Consider the following 16723-nt stretch of genomic DNA (forward strand, 5'->3'; position numbering starts at 1 on the left):
GTCTACTTCCTTTGCCCTCTGTAGCAAGTCCATTCCTTCACTGGCATTAGGGCCTACTTCTTTAGGATTCCTACATGTTCTGAAAACCAGTTGAGACATCCATCCTCATGGGGTAAGCAACTACTGGATTCTTGGTCCTTCCCTTCATAGGCAGCAGCCATTGTTGAATTAGCTGGACTACAGCCTGGAAGGCATTCTAATAAATCCCCTAAATCCTGATGAATCACCTATTGACAGAGACCAGCTTTCTGCCTCCACTAATGGGGGAGAGAGAGAGAGAGAGAGAGAGAGAGAGAGAGAGAGAGAGAGAGAGAGAGAGATTCTGTAATTTCTGTTTCTCTAGAGAACCCACACTAATACAAGTAGATGGGAAGAATATTAAATTATTTATAAGCACAAAAGTTTTGGGCAATATAAATAAAATGCAAATCCAAATCATCAAAAGAAAGCAAAATAAACTTAACAGTAACAACAAGAATGAGAGCTACAGCCTTCAACAGTTTTCATACTGGACATAATGGAGCTGGTTTAGAGACATAGAACAAGGTGAATGAAAAGTAAGACAGGTTCTACAGAAGGACAATTCCAGAACCCCACAAAATATACTCTTGTTTCTCTCAGCCTTCTGCAAAGGGATCTATGGACTTTTAATAGAAATAATGTATACTGGGAAAAATGAAATAAATAATGGATTTTTTTGACAACTTCTCAACAGTGACTCTGAGATTCAAAGTTTCACTATAGTGTGCCAGTCTAAGTAAGGACTGAGAGAAGTCAGATGGTAATTAAATATGGAGGCCATTGCACCTGGTGACAAAGTGGGTCCTTAAACAAATTCTATGATTACTCTTCCACATCTTGATTGCTTAATTATAGTGGATAAACTCGAAGCTAGCAGAATTTCATGTATTTCCAGGATAGATAGGAGGAATGGTTTGGTAGTGGGAAAGGGACAAATGGAAGCCTTCGGTAGTACCATATCCAGGAAAAGAGTAAATCAAAAATGATTCCACATACCTGGAGGATATTCAGAGATTATTCATGTCATTACAGAAGCCACAAAAGATGTGAATATGGTAATTACCAATATATCTCCATTCAGAATGCTCTATGCAGAGAACAGATTTTTAATTGATGGTGTAATATACTGTATAAAGCTAAACAGAAGCAGACACTGACTGTAATGCAGCTGCGTTATTTGATCAAATTATCACAATCCCTGCTACCTGGTGGAGTATTGCACTATTGAGCAGTAAACACACCCCTTTCCCTACGTGTGTCTGCAAGCTTTATCGGAAGTAGTTTTCTTTCCACTGGCATAGACATTGATATACCTTCACTCTCCTACCTCGAGGATATCATTTTCTAACCTGATGTCACAAGTTCTTTGGTCGTGAACTTGATCACCTTTCCTTGTTGTAAGACACCCTTTGCCTCTCTGTTGATGATATTGTGTCTGTGAGATGTAGTAAGGAGTATCGACAACTCTGGGTAAGTTAAAGTGTGAGGCATGAATCTTACTAGAATCCAAGACCCTCTACTTTAGGGAAACTTGTCAAGATGTACCAGAGGGGAAGTGTAATTTTGTACCAGGTCCCTTCTACAAGAGAAAACAAGAGCCACAATATGCATTGACTTCATTTAGAATTGGGAAGCAAAATATTCATTAGGTGTGCCACTCCAGCTTATTTCTTGAGTAACTTCAAAACTAGTCACTAGTTTTGAATGGCATGAGGAGACCCAATGCAACAGATCCAGACAGCTGTACAAGGTCTCTGCTACTCATCTACACAATCCAACAGGTTGTGTGTCTTTAATGGCAGGAAAGTAGATTGGAGTCTTGGCCAGGCCTTCTGCTGAGTAGCAGTGCAGGCCCCTAGGTTTTCAGAGTTTATTAGTTACCATTGTTGTTGCTATGAGCAATATCTAACAAGAAGAAACTTATGAGAGCAAGAACTCGCTTGGCTCCTTGCTTGAGGGTACCATTCATCATGGTGGGAAAGGTGAACACATAGGAATGCCAGGCAGCTGGTCACATTGTATTTGTAGCCAGAAGCAGAGGGTGACGAATGCCACAGCTCACGATGCTTTCTTGCTCCATTCCCTCTTTTATACAGTCTGGGCAGCCAGCCCGTGTTTAGGGTCAATATTCCTTCCTCAGTTAAATCTCTCTGGACATGCCAAAATATGAGTTTCTTTGATAATGCCAAATCTACTTAACTTGTCAAAAAAGATTAATCATCACAACAGCTGTGCCCTGTGCCCTCTGCAGGTAACTACTTTCTTTTTATGAAGCATGTTTTGACTTGATATTGAGCCTTCATAGGTTGAATGATTAGGTCATGATGTTACAATGTAGTCTAACCTGCCAATTATTAACTCAATATGACCCGTTATTGTTTCTGTTTACACACCTGCCATCCCGCCTTCCTTTCATTTCTCCTCAAAATGTTTTCTGGGAACAAAAAGCAGCCATCCTAGGAAGCCTACCTTTGCTTTCCCAGTCTAAGAATTTCTCTCTAAAGCTCCTTCTGTCTCACCATCAATTCTCCTGGATAGAGGTTTCCCAGTCTACCCTGCAGATTTCAGAATTGTCAGCTCCCATGATTGCATGAGTTTCTTAAGCCTCGCTCTCTCCTTTATTTCTCTCTGTATGTCTGTCTCTTTCTCAATTTACACACAGTTTTGCACACATACATACATATATGCATATAAACATATAAAATAGTACATAACTGTAGGCAGATGTCATTTATCTATCTCTTTGGAATATATATATATATATATATATATATATATATATATATATATATATATATATATATATAAAACACATATCCTATTGGTTCTGTTTTTCTAAATGATCCTAATGCAATAGCATACAGTGTTATATTTTAATTTAGTGACTGAACAGGAAACATACTGGGGAGTTGCTGGAGGAAGTTCAAGAACAGGACTATAGCTGCACATTGGATTGTAATTCTTGCCAAGTCTATTATAAAATTATTTATAATATTGCAGCCCCATTCACCAAGGCCCAAGAATACATCTTTCATTCTGAAGTGCAAGAAATATGTCTCTTCAAATTCTCAAGGTGATTTCTTTTTGCAAACTGTAAATAAATATGGAAGCTTAAAAGCTAATATGCCTCACTGGAACTTTATCTTGATGGATTGTTCCAGAAAGTACAGAGTGAGAGAATTTGATTGCCCATTTCTGAAGAGAAGGTGTCTATGTATGTAGGTGCTTTTTGCCAAATGTGAGTCTAATTAGGCCTAAGAAGGCCCATTTCTCTGCAGGCCTAGATTCCCTCTATATGGAAAGGTAGAGATCCAGCACCATGAGACTTTGTTATTGTGCTGGCAAGATTCCTTTATAGGAGTAGTGGGGAGACACCTGGCGAAGAGAGGTTCAAAGATGCATAGCTTCAGCAGCACTACCACCGGAATGTTAAAGAGTGTAATTTGGTTTCTGGAGGATGAATCTATGTGCTTGCCAAGAGGCTGAGTATTTGATAAAAAAGCCAAGTCCAATATTCCTCTTTGAACTTATAGTATCGTGCAGAGCCATTCTGCACTGGAGGTGGTAGAGAAAGCTGGTCATTCAAATGGGTATCAGCAGTGAGTGGATGTTTTCCATTCAAACAAACTTTCTAGTACTAATACCCATATATCTCCTAAAATCTGACAAGAGCCAAACAACAATGAAAATCAGTCAGTGATGAGAACATGAGGTGTGATTCTACCCTGGGAAATACCCAGGCCAGGAAGCCTCTTTCCTGTCTACTGCTGTTCTCAAATTAAATTTGAACTACTTTCAATTGGAGACTTGAAAAGAGCGTTTACTGTCTCTTTTTAGTAAAACACAGTGGTGCTTCTGAGCATCCTCTACTTCAGAGATCATCATCAACCTGGATCCTCAAGTATTTGTTTGCTTACAAAATTACACCATAAGGATTATCTCAGTCAGTTTCTTCTTACTGTTTTTAGACAAATTTAACCTTTGTTACAAAGTAAGATATTAAAAACCCTACATTTTAGGAGCTGGGGGGTGAAGATCATGACAGGGAAATCCATAGAAACAGCTGACCCAAGATCGTGGGAGCTCATGGACTCTAAACTGACAGCTAGGGAGCCTGCATGGGACCGAACTAGGCCCTCTGCATGTGGGAAATGCTATGGGATAAAGCTCTTGTACACTGGTTTAAGAAAATGCTGATTTGCCAGTAGCCAGGCAGGAAGTATGGGTGGCGCAAGCAGATTAGAATTCTGAGAAGAGGAAGGGCAGAATCAGGAGTTGCCAGCCAGACACAGAGGAAGCAAGACGACAAGGCATAAGTGAGAAAAGGTACCAAGCCACGTGGCTAAACATAGATTAAAAATTATGGGTTAATTTAAGTGTAAGATCTAGTCAATAATAAGCCTGAGCTAATGGCCAAGAAGTTATAAATAATGTAAGCCTGTGTGTGTTTACTTGGGGCCAAGTGGCTGTGGGATGAAGGTGGGAGAGATTCATCCCAACCACGGGACTGGGAAGGACCAGAGAAACTTACTACTATAGAGAGACAGTTGTGTAACGTGGTCAAGATCTGTCCCTGGCACATGGGCTGTCTTTTGAGAACCTATTCCCTAGAGTGGCATGCATTGCTCAGCCTTGATGCAGGGGGAAGGAGCTTGGTCCTGCCTCAACTTGATATGCCATGAGTTCTTGACTCCCTTTGGCGGCCTTCCCCTTTCTGAGGAGTGGATGGGGGGAGTAGAAAAGAGGTGGGGTGAAGGAATAGAAGGATAAGAGGGAGAGGAAACTGTGGTTGGTTTGTAAAATAAATTTAAAAAAATTAATAATAAAACTCTACATTTTATTATGTGCATGTTAGTATCATCTAACAGATGTAACCTTCCTTACATTACATGTGATTGGTTCTCCTATTGGAATGACATATATAAACTTTCAAAATTCCTCAAGGCAAGTCAAGGAAGAAAACTTCTCAAACCATCTTCTGTTTTGTATCTTCTGTTTTGTGAGGTTTATTTTCCTCTATAATTTCTAGTGTGTCCCTTTATGTATTTAAAGCAACAAAACATTCTGTTAAATCATCATATTTTATGGATTATATGTGTATTTGCTATTGAATGCAGCCTGTAAAAGAGATAAAGAAATGGTACTTGAATTTTTCCATAGCAATAACCTTTTATCTACATTTAATATATTCATTTTAACCCAAGTATGTTTCCTGTTTCATCATATCCAGGGAGCACTGATTTACTTACTTCTCAATGCCATATAATTTTTAAAGTAATATCAGAAGATGAGGCTTTTGTTATTCTATTCATAATATAAAAACTATTTTTGCTGCAGCAAACATTCCTAAGATATAGGAAGATGCAGTGTACTTATAAAAAATGCCATTCATGGCTGGTGAAATGTTTCAGCAGGAAAAGCTACTCACAGCCACTGGAGACCAGAATTCAGTGCTCAGAACTCATGTGGGAGAAGGAGAGAATCAACTCCGGAAAGTTGTCCCCTGGCTTCCCCACATGCAATATATGCCAATGTGCATACACACATACACACAATTCAATCAATAAATGTAAAAATATAACTTAATTCATTTATTTATACACATATATGCATATACATGCATGCACACATACACATAAATCAATCAATAAATGTAAAAATATAACTAACTCATATATATGTACATATATATCATAAATGATATATATTGAGTTTTATTTGTTATTGACATACCTGCAGTTTGAAATAAAATTATATAACAAAGGCCATCACTTTTCATGATAAACATTGCTTTACCCCAAAACCCTTCACCATCTCTTTAGTTCCTTCTGAACTGACCTCATGGTATTTTATCACATCCTTTCAGTATGGTTTCACGGTCATTCATCACTGTTTTCTTTCTGCTCAATGTCAGTGAAAAATCTTCTGATGTGGTAGCAAATAATGAATCATGAACAATAGTTCAGCATTTATTTCAGAACTATGACAGTATAGTGCCTGGAGACAGTGTTATTTCCGGTTGTACTTCCAGACACTGAAGGGAATAAAATGCTACTGGCCATAAAGCATTGATAGGAGAATCAACTATGTGCAGAGAGTATTCTAACCAGAGTGTGAATTACCTCTTCAGAATCACAAAACCAAGGCGCTCGTGTCTCCCTGGTGGAAGCCTGATACTATTGTATTCTATGTTTGTTTCTTGCAGACTGTGTTATGATTTTCTCTGAACCCCTGAGATTTGCTTTGATTATTTATTTCTCATATGCTACATAAATCTTTAGAATTTGTCACTATACCTTAACATGCTAGCTTAGTATTTAGGTGTCAGCTCTATCTCTTCAGTCATTTTTAAAAGTAAGCACAGCTCACTTCATCATATAATTGTGTGATGTTTTAGGAACTATTAACAGAAGTTAGAGCTAAACATTGAAAGTTTGAAAAATCCTTGCAACTGAAAATAGGCTTTCCCAAGTGTTCACATAGCTTCCATTGCCTCTCTAAAGCTTCAGTATCCATGGCAAGTCTTAAAGAAGTGGTTCTCAACCTTCCTAATGCTGTGACCCTTTAATACAATTCCTCATGTTGTGGTGACCTCCAGCCATAAAACTATTATCATTGCTACTTTGTGACTGTAATGTTGCTACTGTTATAAGTCGTAATGTAAATATTTTTGGAGATAGAGATTTGCCAAAGGAGTTGTGACTCATAGGTTAAGAAACACTGTCTTAAAATGTCTATTGATGAAGTATACATAATGTATGTTTAATCTCCCATCTCTGAGTCATGTAATCCATACTTCTCCTTCTAATATCATTAGAAGTCTTTATAGCAAGAAAGAACTGGTGTTCAGGATAATTTCTGTATTCTAGGATGTGTTCAGGATATTTTCTGTATTCTTCATTCTAGACCTTCTTGCTTCCTATTACATCTGTCTAATCCTCTGTTTATTCTTGCTTTGTTTCCATCACTTCTTACTACCTAGAGACTGTGCCAGTGTGAGGAGTTCCTCTCTCTCTCTCTCTCTCTCTCTCTCTCTCTCTCTCTCTCTCTCTCTCTCTCTCTCTCTCTCTCTCTGAGATTCCATGGTTTGTGCTGACCCTGATCCATCACATCTAGCTTCCATCTGGTGGAGTTTCCATAGTTCTAGAATCACAAGGCTGAAAATGGGGAAGTTTTGCAGCATAAGCCACTAGAGAGTTTGTCTCTTTGGAATAAGGATCATTTTGAGCTAAAAATACTTAAATAAAACAACAACAAAAAAAGGTCTAGGGATGTCACTTGGACACTCTCTTAGTCTGCATAGAATATGCCCTCCTTGTACACATTTTTACCATACAGGGGAATATATTAGTTACGTTCCATTCACTGTAATGAAATACCCAACACAATATGAAGAGAAAAGATGTGTTCGGCCTCACGGTTCTAATTTTGCTGTAATTATGTAATATGTAATTCAGTGACTCCAGTGTCATTGGACAGACACAGGAGGATCCTGGGAGTTGACCAGCCACCGAACTGAGTTGAACTGGTGAGGTTCAGGTTTAATGTGAGACTTTGTCTCAAAGAAATAAAATAAGAGGATAAGGCATGATAGAGTATAGGATGATTCAGTCCTAACAGGCTTGAGGGCCCACTAGCCCAAATCAGTAATAAGATACTTTCTGAAAGCCAACCTGGGTCTGCCTAAGGCCCTTAGCAACAGCAGCTGAAACATAATCTGGAGATGACCTGGACCAATGAGAGGCAGCCATGTCACACCAGCAAATGCATATTTATCAGACCTTTCCCCCGGGGAAGGGTGGAGGGTATATAAGGTTTGCCTCTTCCTGAATAAACTGAGCTTGTTTCAACATCCTCCTGGAGTCTGGGTCATTGACTCTGTGCCTAGTCACCCACTCCCCCAAAAGGAACTGCACAGGACCCTGACACAATAGAGAAAGATATCCAATATACTAAGGCCTTGGCTCATACATATGCATGTATTCACATATCACACAAACAAATAATAAATAAATTAATAAAAATACTCACTGTGGTGGCATGCACCTATAATCCAAGGACTTATGAGTCTGAGGCAGGAGGATCACAAGTTAGAGGGACACATCCCAGTTTCTAAGTAAACCATGCCAACATGATGAGAATTGTTTCAAAAAGTTGATATCATCATCATCATCATCATTATCATCATCTGTAGCATGAATCTTTTTTTTTTTTTTTTTTTGGTTTTTCGAGACAGGGTTTCTCTGTGTAGCTTTGCGCCTTTTCCTGAAACTCACTTGGTAGCCCAGGCTGGCCTCGAACTCACAGAGATCCACCTGGCTCTGCCTTCCGAGTGCTGGGATTAAAGGCGTGGTGCACCGCCCAGCTTGTAGCATGAATCTTAACAAGTCTTATTAATAAAAACAAATCCGGAGCCAGGTATTGGGGTGACCGCTGGAAGATCAGAGAAGTAGAACAAGCCACAGCCACCTCACCTTGCCAATTCCTCAGCTGATCCTGTTTCCTCAGATTGGAAGCCTCTCAGTCCTCATCCAGAATGAATCTCAGCTGAACTGTGCTGCTCAAAGCATAAAAACATAACCAGCTCTAGTTCCTGGTCCTCACGCCTTATATACCTTTCTGCTTTATGTCATCACTTTCTAGGATTAAAGGCTCACTTCCTGGGATTAAAGGCATGAGTCACCATGCCTGGCTGTTTCCAGTGTGGCTTTAAACTCATAGAGATCCGGATGGATCTCTGCCTCCCAAGTGATAGGATTAAAGGCATGTGTGCCACCATTTTGTGGCCTCTATATCTAATGGCTGTTCTGTTCTCTGATCCCAGATAAGTTTATTAGGGTACACAATATTTTGGGGAACATAATATCACCGCAATCATCACCATCATCACATCATCAATCATCATCATCATCATCACCATTATCATCATCATCCTTACCTTCTTTTAGGAATGTGACATAGTTTGGTTACTTTTCTATAATTGACATTTTTGCACTTTATACGAATGAAATTCACAGGAAAATGTCTGGGATTTACTACATGGATCCTCCTTCTCAGACTAAGTATTTTTCGCTATTAGTGCTGTATGAGGACAATTTTTTTCTAGGTTATGTTTCTTTATATAACTATGCATACACACATAATTATAGTCCTGTCTACTCATTTAATTTCCTTCTTTATCAGTTTGGATCTTGGTCTCAGCAACTCACCCTAATTTTCCCAGTGTCTATCCTTGTCTTCTGACATACGGTAGAAAATTCATAAGCTAAAAGAAAAAAAAATCAGTGAATTAATCTCTATTCTGATTCAGGTTAACACATTCTGTTTATTTCATATATTAACATAGTTCTAGGCTTTATCTGTTTTTTTCCTAAATTAGTCATTGGTCATTATCACATTGTTGTAAAACTGTGCTTCTTCAAGAAGCTAACTTTTTCAGGGGAAAATGTGTTGCAGAAGCTAGTGAAGAAATCTTTGAAAAGATAAACATGCTCAATGAAGTGTGATAATTTTGCTGAGCAAAATATTTATTCACCAGTGTAAGCATTTCAACATAATGTGGTTGGAGCTGGTTTAGGCATGCCTTAAGAAGTTTCTGCCCTAGGGACTGATCTGACTTCTAGATCTCATGACCTTTCCAGATCTTGTAAAAGTCAAATTACAGCTCCACTGCAGCTGAGTCTTGGCTCAACTCTTCCCAAAACCTCATCTCTGATTTTAGATATAGCTAGAATCCTCTGGTGGGTTTTTTGTTTGTTTTTTGTTTTGTTTCGTTTTTGCCTTTTATTCTTTTTTTTTCTTGTAACTCATTTCCTATATCTATTATATGTGCTCAATAATCTCCAGGTATTTTTTTAATTAATCCCTAAGTAACTGTAATATGGGTCTACCTGCTTAATACAAAGAGGTTTAAATTTATTTCTTCGTGTTCCACTCAACTTCAGATTTACTCTGAACACAATTGAGTACAGGAAGAAAATGTCTGGGTTAAGGAAGTCGTTATATCTTGTTTATCTAGTGGATCATGTTTCCTAGTGTACACAGTATATTTGTTTGGTATTGGCTATTTCTTGGAAATATTTTTAAAAACCAATAAATGCTCTCATTCACAGTTGTCTTCCCGAGAACTGACAGTACATATTAGCAAGTTGTAAATGCTTAGAATATGTAGTATATCATGACCTGCAACAGCTTGGGGATGAAAAATTGCCTTGGTTAGTAGGGAGGGAGGGAGAGAGAAAACACATGAACACAGGAAATCTGAGGCCAAGTGGGCTGTGTGCATTCTGATGGAGTAAAATAAACAACCTCAACAACCTGGAATCTTCATGCATTTGTCAGGTACAGCACAGAGTAAGAAGTTAGCTAGTTTTTGGTAGGATGTGTTTGTATTCAAGCAGTCTCAGGCTATAACCCAAGAGAAGGAAACTAAAGTTGCTTGTTTTTTAATACACTAGTCATTGCTCATAAACTCATACTTGGACCAGAGAAAAGCTTTGCCTCTTGGAGTCTGACCCAGGGGAAAGGCTTTGTACCAGCTGTGATGCACACTGAAACCTGTGAACACATCTCCCAACATTAAGGTTAAAAGAATTTAAGTCAGCTGGGCTAACTGGGACTTAATTGTTTTCTTAATCATTAACCTAAGCCACAGTCTATATGGCTCCTCAATAGAAACTCATGTGTTCTAGCTGTGTGACACCTCCTTGTATTTATTTTTATTCATCAAAACTCTGCAAAAACTAGTAGTATTATTATCAATTAGACAGTACAGTTTAGAAAAGAATCATCTTCATAATAATGCATAGGTAAAAATGCCCAGTAGAATTGGTTGTATCCATGAGATAAACATACTATATTACAGGCAGTGGGGACCCTCCCCACACCCATTCACACCATGCCAGATACCAGAGAAAGATAGCAGCAGCCAGCATGTGAAGGCACAGCAAAAAGCAAAAGACATTCTGGGGTCTGTGGTCTCAGGGCCTTGCCTAACTGAGATTGACCGGTCAGAGAGTTTCCTCCTGGTGGGCTGACACCTTGAACTTCAATTGCCACATTCTGCTCCTCTGACATGACCACAGGCAGGTGTGCAGCTCTCTCTCTTGGATATCCCTGCCATATCTCATCCTAGGCCCACAGGCAACAGAGTCTAAATAAATCTTTCTTCTTTATGAATTGATGTGTCTCAGCCACCTGTTTCAATAACAGAAAGGCAGCTACCGCAGAGCATATGCAGAGACTGAATATTATTTTTCTTCTTTCAACTTTTTTTTCCAGAAATGTGTGCCTAGTTATGTATATAAGCAATAATGGTGACATTAGAGCCCAAGACCTTTGAGAAACTTTTTTTTTCTGGACAGACACCAGACAATAAGGCATTTTTCTGGACAGAGTAGAATATGTAATTTTCTTATGGGAAGAACCCAACCCCATACCCCTCCACCTTTTCCTTCATTCTTCATCACACTTCCCAAAAAAAGGCACAAGTCACAGAGCTCGCTGTGACAATAGCTCATCTGACTGCATCTTTAAGACATACCCCTTCTTTTAGGCAGAGAAAACTGGGAGAAAAGTGACTGTTAGAATATAAATAATAAGATCAAGGTAAAGGGAGGAGACAAGTGCAGGAAAGAAGCAAGCACCCCTCGTGCAGACAATCACAAGCCTTGCACTCAAGCATTCATGAGGAAGACTCTAAGCTAATCACAGAGAGAGCTTTGAGAACTGAAGTTAGGTGGTTAGATATCTGAGATGATCCTGTGTCTGTTAGTTTGTGCTAGACCAGAGCAGCACTTCAAAGGATTAAAACAGCTAAGTAAGATGGGAATTACTGTTCCCAAAATGCTGAGGGTAAAGCTTTGTTAAAATGTTCTGATGGATCTTAAAACAGAACAGTACCAGTTAGAAGGTGGGTGAGCATTCCTCTCAGGATCCTAAACAGTGTGATTATTAAAGAACCAGGGAAACCTCACAGAAGGGAAAAAAATTATGATCACTTCTCTAGAAGAAAGGCATTGATGACACAAACATTTAGTCCCTGCACTGAGGAGGCAGAGGCATGCTGATCTCTATAAGTTCAAGGCCAGGCTGGTCTACAAAATGAGTTCCAGGACAGCCAGGACTGTTATATAGAGAAACTCTGTTTACAAAAAAACAAAACTAAACACAAAACGATAAAAAAAAAAAGAAAAAAAAAGTTGATCAATGGGTAAAAACCCTAGATGACAGAAGTTTTGGGAGTTTAGACAAAGGCTTCACAGAAGTTATCACAGCTGTGTTTGATTGGAACAAGCCCAAAGCCAGATGGAAATTAGTTACAGCGAGTAAGCACAGGACAGTCCTAAAGTAGGATCGCTAAAGCATCGTAGCGGGAAAACCTACTGTTGGGTATCTGTACCAGAATGGAGAGAGCAGAGAAAGAACAAGAGGCTTGTGGAAGGATTTGATAATGTCGTTCATTCAAAACAAAAGGGAACAAAAAGAAGTTCAGGATTATGTCATTTGCGACATAAAGATCAGAAAGAGATTATCTTAGGACAAATATCAGGGAAATTGTCTGAAAACTCCACAAATATGTTGGAGGAGGTACATTTATAGATTCAGCATTAGCAAGCCTCAAACAAAGTCAGATGGTGAATAGCATGCCCACAAAATTTTGCTTATTTATTTATTTATTTAATATATTGTTTTTATATCCCAATCAAAGTTTCATCTCCCTTTCTTCCCTCGTCCCAGCTCCCCCCACCCCCTGCCTCTCCACTCCCTGCCCCATCCACTGTTTCTCTTCAGATATAAGCAGGCATCCCATGGATATCAGCCAGCCATGGTATATCAAGTTGCAGTGAAACTTGGCACCTCTTCTTCTATTCAGGATAGATGAGGGACTCTGGCAGGAGGAATATGTCCCCAAAGCAGACAACAGAGTCAGAGACAGCCCCTGCTCCCTCTGTTAGGAGTCTCAAATGTTTTAATCCATCAAACATAGTTTGAATTTTTTAATTTTGTCACCTTTATTAGCATTTATTAATTATATGAATACATGGGATTCATTATGGCATTTGTGTATATTATATTCTGATTATCTTCAATCCTGTATTATCATATACCACTCCCCACTCCCAGTGTTCACATTCCTTTACCTTGAAATCTGCTAGAGAGAAACATCATATCTTCTAATAGTGTGAATGAATAGTTCATATTTAATGCTACAAGGACTGGAAGACACTGGGACCACCACATTATAAAATGTAGACTAAAAGAGAACAAGTTGACAAACAAAAATCTTCATCCAGAATTCTGGTACTGAAATATCCATTGAGAATTAAGGTTGCATAAATGCATTGTCAAATGATAGAAAACTAAGGATATGATTTATCACCAACTTTTCTCCAAGGGAAACTGTGCAAAATTTCAGCTAAAGGGAGATTATACCAGAGGAAAAACCAAACCTTCAACAATGAAGGAATATGAACAGGAAGACTCAGTCTTAGTTGGGCATAAATTGATTTACTTATCTTCTTAATTAAAGTAAATAGAATAACTGTATCAATTGGCTAACTTTATCTACAAATTATGTGAAGATAAATTTTTATATTTGGGATTGTGGAACAAATGGTCTCAGATGCACGTGTTCAGTTTTGCCATCACAAGCCTTATTCAGCTCTGAAGAACGTGTTAATGTATGTGACCTGGGTTGTCCAGAGGAGGCTGAGTTAGAGACACTGACTGTAGCTTGACAATCCTGGGTCTAAAAAAAAATCTAAAAGACAGATATTATATTCAATATCAAATGACTAAATTATAGTCTGTATAAAAAGCATAATCAATAGAGAGACGATTAATTGCAAATAATAATTGAGAGAAAAGGCATGGCTGATTCAACATCAGAGAATGTAGGCTTCACACAAGAAACATTTTTAAAGATAAATATAACAGAATAACAAAAATACCAAGTTGTTAAATAAATATAAGATGCTTTATAGACTTCGAAAGAAAATTCCAAATGCAAGAAGCAGAAAATACAAGAATTTGCTGAAGAAAAGAGACACATTTACAGCCGTTATTGAAGACCAGCATTTTTCCTCAGCAATAACTAAACAGAAAATCATTCCTGCTAAAGAAAACCAAACACATCCTCAAAAATTTGACCTGTAATTGATGTATTATCCTACGAACAATATAAGGATGTACACAAGTTACTTTAGCAGAATGAAAAAAATGAAATAATTCTCATATTAGATACAGAAAAGAAAATGGAAGGACAAAATTTTATCTTTAAAGAGATCTATAAAATCATTCAACTAGACTGACCATTTATAAAGTTAGAAAATAAAATTACGAATACAGTAATATAGTTAGAGGATTTAAGATTAAACGACACATTTGACCCCTTATATGAACTGGATTAATTTATTGTATGGCCTCAAGCATAAGAGCTCACTGTCAGGAGAAAAATATATTATTTCTGAATCTGTTTTAGAAAGTGTATTTTTCCTACCATTGAAATAAAACAAATGGTAGAACTTCAAGGTAAATAGTATTAGAAACAATAAATATACATGCTACACTTCTCTAGTAATTTGAAGAGTATGGGAACTTTGTCCACTCATTTCATGAGGGTCTCTCATTGGGATTCTAATCAGGCAAAATATATTTGAAAAAAAAATTAAAACCCTAACTTAATTTACTTTGTAAGTGTGCATCCAAAATGCCTTAAAATATTTGCAAAATTAATACCAGAAACAAGTGAGAAGACTATTTTGGTGGTAGGGAGATACTTCCTTGGTATAAGAGCTATATGTACAAGCCTAATGAATCCTGGAGCTTGTTCTCCGATCTGCATCCACACAGTATATATGCAAACATGTACTTGGACCCAAAATGACACAGAATGTTGCATGAATTCCTAAACGGTATTATAATAATAATAAAAAAACAAAAACCCTGAGCCAGATATTGGGGTAAATGCTGAAAGATCGGGGAGACAAAGGAGCAAGCCACTAGAGAAACTTCTCTAGCCAAGATTTAGGATGCATGTTCCTACCTCAAATGATTCAAACAAGAATAACCTCTCAGAGTTCTGCCCAGATCTTTAAGTTTTAGTTGATTCACGGTGTCATCAAGTTGCACTATTAGCCATCATAGGATTTTCTTCAGAATAATCTATCAAATGTGAATTCCATAAATGAAGTTGGACCTGGAAGTTATCAATCACTGGTTCTTCTTAATGGAATGACTAAGTGTGAATAAATGAAACGAATGTGACCTTTGTACCTTTGAGAAAAGGTACCTCTGTTGGATAAATGAATTTGATTATGATGCATGAATTGACAAGCAGGGGTTGTTGACATTTTCTTTCTCCTGTATGTTCTCTTGGTCAAGCACTTTCATGTAGGGCAAAAACAATATAACTCTATGTGACAGCCCTAATCAAGATAAAAGTGGGTTGTTACCTTGTCCTCAATATTAACTGTTTTGATTCCTCCAGTAATTTCAAAGGTGTAAAGAGCAAGAGCAAAGCAGCATTTATCTGTGACATTAATCGATAATGACCATTTCCTACTCACAAAGGGGGTATGGCAAAGGTCAAGTCCATCTGTCAATCAATTCCCTAAAGGAACCCAAAGGCAAGTAGGACTGGGGTATAAATCATTTGTAATCATTAGAAAAGAAGTGTGGATGTTAGTTCAGGAGAGTGTCTCAGAAATAATTTAATCTTTTTTCTTGCTACTCAGAAGAAAGACATTAAATTTAAATATCTTTAAAAGCTTTCCTAAAACCAACGCTACAAAGACTTTGAAATAGCTGACACAAAGTTCAGTGTATTCTGAGGAATTCATGGAAGTTTATTATAGATACAGAACTAAGTTTATTGGAGTCTTAATTTCTCTTTTGTGGCAGCCTCATTTTGCTTTGTTTTGGTTTCTAACTAAGAGACAATAGCAATATCATTTTATTTTCTGATTTATTCTTTCAATAAATTTTTAGTGAGACCTTACAAGTTCATTCACCTTGCTTTAACAGTGTGTGCTTCACCCTAAGATATAAGCAACACCACCAACAAACAGGACACATTAATCATGCAGACTATGACCAGTTTATGATACTTTGATTTACTAGGTTTTAGCTTGAGAGGAGTGTGAAAAAGACACACAGTAGATAGAAAGTATAGTCCTGATTTTGATTTCTGATCTTTCCCATGGTTATGTATCTATTATAGGATATGTCCCATGATGCTCAGCAGTATCAGACAGCCCCTTGGCCCCAGTTCATTGCACAGATGTGGTGGTAAACCACCAATATCCTGCCATGTATTATACTTCTTAGCTACATAATTTCTTACCAGCTGTGTCCAATAAATGCATTATTAATTTAAGATATTTTCAAATCATGATGAGTTTGTTTTGGAAGCATCTGCATTATAAATAAAAATAAATCAATACAATGAAAATCTTTTTTTTTTAGAGAGTCATTGTAGTTTAATTGTGTGTGTATTTGTGTGTGTGTGTGTGTGTGTGTGTGTGTGTGTGTGTGTGTGTGTGTGTGTATGTGTGTGTGTACAGATAGGGTGAGCTTGTGAATTTAGTGCCTGCAGATTCAAGAAGAGAAAGTCAGATCCCCCAGAGCAGTAGTGACCTCCCAACAGGGATGCTGGAGACTGAACTCCCATTCTCTGGAAGATCACTCAACCACTGAGCCA

This window comes from Peromyscus californicus, unplaced genomic scaffold, assembly GCF_007827085.1.
Source record: "Peromyscus californicus insignis strain IS unplaced genomic scaffold, ASM782708v3 Scaffold_19__1_contigs__length_69161282, whole genome shotgun sequence".
Lineage (NCBI taxonomy): Eukaryota > Metazoa > Chordata > Mammalia > Rodentia > Cricetidae > Peromyscus > Peromyscus californicus.